General features: G+C 47.8%; 1 pseudogene; it reads right to left on the bottom strand.

Annotated features, from left to right (window-relative positions):
• Positions 1-205: 205 nt before the first annotated feature.
• On the bottom strand, positions 206-1,195 carry LOC107528121 (glyceraldehyde-3-phosphate dehydrogenase pseudogene; annotated as a pseudogene).
• Positions 1,196-4,067: the final 2,872 nt, after the last annotated feature.

Below are 4,067 nucleotides of genomic sequence, written 5' to 3'. Positions count from 1 at the left end.
GGATGAATATTATGCAGAGGCCTTTTGGGGGGTGAGGGTGTACAGTGAACTTGATTGATGGTGCATGACAAGGTAGGACTCCCTAAACCCCCCCCCCCCTTCTTCAGGGGTCTGAGAAGGAAACTGCGGAGGTCAGGAGATTCTCAGTGTGTTGGGGATTGATTTGGGCCAAGGACTCCTCAGCAGCTGAGGGCCTCTCTTCCTCTCACTGGGGCTTGTGGTCCTTAGAGGCCATAAGGTTCACCACCCTGCTGCTGTAGCCCAATTCATCGTCATACCAGGAAATGAACTTGACAAAGTGGCCATTGAAGGCAATGCCTGACACAGCATTGAAGGTGGAGTGGGTTTCACTGTTAAAGTCACAGGAGACAATCTGGTCTTCAGGATAGCCCAGGATGCCCTTGAGGGGGCCCTCTGATGCCTGCTGCACTAACTTCTTGATGTCATCATATTTGGCAGCTTTCTCCAGGTGGCAGGTCAGATCCAAAACTGACACATTGAGGGTGGGGACATGGGACATGAAAGACGATGCTAGTGAACTTCCCATTCAGCTGAGGGACGACCTTGTCGACAGCCTTAGCAGCACTAGTAGAAGCAGGGATGAGGTTCTGGAGAGCCCCTCGGCCATCACGCCACAGCTTCCCAAAGGGACCATCTACTGTCTTCTGGGTGGCAGTGATGCATGAACTGTGGTCGTGAGTCCCTCCAAGATGCCAAAGTTGTCATGGGTGACATTGGCTGGGGGGCCAATCAGATGGTGGTGAAGGAGGCATTGCTGACAACCTTGAGGGAGTTGTCATACTTGTCATGGTTCACACCCATCACAGACATGGGGGCATCTACAGAAGGGGCAGAGATAATGACCCTCTTGGCTCCAGCCTTCTCCAAGGTAGTGAAGACACTGGTGGACTCCACAACATACTCAGCACCAGCATCACTCCATTTGATGTTGGTGGGATCTCGCTCCTGGAAGATGGAGATGGATTTTCTGTTGATGACAAGCTTCCCATTCTCAGCCTTGACTGTGCCTTTGAAGTTGCCATGAGTAGAGTCATACCGAAACATGTAAGACCATGTAGTTGAGGTTGATGAAGGGGTCATTGGTGGCAATGGTATCCACTTTGCCAGAGTTAAAAGCAGCCCTGGCGGCCAGGAGCCCAATACAGCCAAATCCGCTTACTTCGACCTTCACCATTGTATCTCAGGATTGCAGCTGGTGCTGCACAGGAAGACATGGCTGTCTGTCCACCAGGAGGAGCAGAGAGCCTCATGTAGAGGTCTTGACTGTCAGTTTTGGTTCTGTCCTGGACAAGTCACTTATCTTCTCTGGACTTCAGTTTCTCTATCTGAACAATGGGATCAGACTAAATAATTTCTAAAATCTGCTCCAGATTTATAATGCTATGCGTTTGGCTGGGTGTTATGGGACAATAGGGAGCCTGTGTGTTCTCAAGAAGTCAGGTGATAAAATGAAAGGGACCTTCTCAGAACACAGGCACGCAGGGGTGTGCCTGGTAACTGCAGGGAGGCGTGCCAGGAGGTAGGGCAGCTGTAGCATTAGCAGTACCAGAAATGTGTGGTGTGAGGCTCTGAACTGTGGCCTCACTGAGGACGTGGGGAAGAGGGGGCTAGACAGGCAAAAACTCAGATGTCCACAACTAAGGAGCATAACCAGGAGAGCCATCCTGCTTGGCCACTGGACATGCGTGGAAAGAAACTGATGCATGAATCATAAAGGCTGAAGGCACCAGACCTGTTTACCAAGGAGGCACCGGGGTAGAACAAGGTCAGTGTGGGGGTTAAAGAAAAGAAAGAAGGCTTGCCTCTAAAATCACGCAATGGCCTCTGGGGCAGAAAGTGAGCAAGAAAAACCTAGGGAGGGTTTTCTTCAAGATGAAACAGCTCAGCACCATCCCATGGGGCCACTGAGCACAGACTGCATGCTGCTGACCACATCAGGTCCATGATGCTGACTAGAGCCTTTGGGCTTCTGAGGCCTGTAGCAGCACCTCTAACCAGCCTCCCATCCTCAGCCACCAGGCACGTCAAGTTCAAGTTCCTTCCATTGCCTAAGCGGCCCTCACTTAGCTTCCCTCAACTCCCTGGTCCATCTGGTCTCCCACCAGCCCCTACACCCCACCCCCTACACCTTCAGCCTCCAAACATCTCCTCTACCGGTCCCGCCCTAGGTTGCTGACCATTTCCAGAGGAAATTGTACCATCAAAGAAAGAGGCATGTTATCACCTTTACTTTCTGTTCTGCAACCCTGGCCTACTGCCATTTTGGCAACCCCCTTCTGCTTCTCTGTCTCTGGACACCACTCTATGCTCCACAGGGGCTTTTACAAATTCTCACCACTTTCTTAGCGCACACCCACCATACATGCTGCCTCCTGACCATATAGTACAAAAACAGAAGGCACGACTGAGACCATCCAAGTGACCCTCTCATGCCTATAAACTTCTTTGTTCACCTCCTTCCTCCAGCCTGTAGGGGGTAATATTTCCTCTAGGCCAAGGCTACGCCCTGTACCTCTGGGTCTTGAGCCTGTGCCCTCACCCACCCTGGGTTCTGGTACCATCACTCACTCCTTTTTCCTGTATCTTTGAGCAACTCTTGGCTCCTTTATAATGACCTGAGTTGCAGTCTCTCCTTCTTAGCACATCCGTGATCTTGTGTCCTTCTGGAAATCCCCTTTTCTCTCTCGTGTCCAGTCTGGAAATCTGTATTTTTAAATTGGATTATTTAGCCTATTTATATTTATTATAATGATGAATGTATTTGAATTTATTTTCACCATCTTATGTTGTGCTTTCTATTTATTCCAACTTAATATCATCTTTTTCTTTCCTTTCTTGCCTCCTTTTGGGTTTTCATCCTATTTCCTTCCTTCTCTCGCCCTGGAAGTTATATATTGTTTTTCTTCTATTGGTGAATATCTGACAATTAACAAAGTACATGTGAATTTATACACAACTTATACATTTTAATTAAGCTCTAACTTTTGAAAGATATTTTCTATTGGCATACAATTCTAAATTGATTATTAATTTTTGGTTTTGGGTTTAACTATGTAGATTATATTTCTTGGAATTTTGTCTGCGAGGATTCCTTGTAGCCTGAGTCAAAGATGGGCTCCTCTGGAGAGGATGTGCTCTTCTTCCTTCCAGGTCCTGCCAGGGGGTACCACCAGTCTAGGACCACTTCAATCTAAACAGTGTGTAGTTTTTTGAATCACCAAGGTAGGGTGAATGTGGAATGAAATTCAATCATGCAGGCCAGTTTGGGATTATGAATCCTCAAGAAAGGTTGTCCCCCAGTCCCACTCAGAGCCAAGGTCCAGGTCAGGCAATTTCCCTGGCAGTCTTCCAGAGGAGTGTCCCAGTTCATCGGTGAAATGAGTGTATTATTACCCCTTGTGGGTCATGGATTTGTATGAAGGGTCACTTACTAGACCGCCTGCCTTGGGCAGGCCTAGGTTTTGCATCCTGGCCCCTGTATCCAGCTCATCTTAGAAAATCAAAGTTCGCCTGGTATACAGATCTTCTCAAGGGGAAGGCGGGCTTTGGTGCCCTGCTGGCCTTTCTTTGTTCCTTAGTTTTGACGAGTATTCTTCACTTTCTTACTAGTTTATCAAGCATTTTTAATTGTTTCTTCAGCAGAAGATTTGCTCAGGGAACCTGGTTCATCATTCTCCAAATCTCCCTTTCTCATCACAGCCAAGTTCTTCTAAAGAAGAGGTGATGTTCAGTCTTTCTAAGCCTTCATCTCCCATTCCCTTGTAGCCCCCTGAGGTAGGCTCCACACTGTCTTCCAGGGAGCCTGCTTAGGTAAGCGTGCACTATGGGCTGCTAGTTATTAAATCCTAGACACCCTTTGCTCCTCATCTCACTTGAACCCTTCTTAACATTAGATACTACTGATCTCTTAAAACCCTCTCCTGCCTTGGTTTCCATGTTTCTATTTTTTTCAGGCTCTCTTCTATTTCTCTGGATGTTCCTTCTCTGCCTACTCTTTCCTGTGGTATTGCTGTACTTCTAGAATTCTCTCATGCCCCTGGGCTGTT

This window comes from Miniopterus natalensis, chromosome 2, assembly GCF_054644295.1.
Source record: "Miniopterus natalensis isolate mMinNat1 chromosome 2, mMinNat1.hap1, whole genome shotgun sequence".
Lineage (NCBI taxonomy): Eukaryota > Metazoa > Chordata > Mammalia > Chiroptera > Miniopteridae > Miniopterus > Miniopterus natalensis.
The sequence above is the reverse complement of the archived record's forward strand: the minus strand, read 5'-3'. Positions and strand labels throughout refer to the sequence as shown.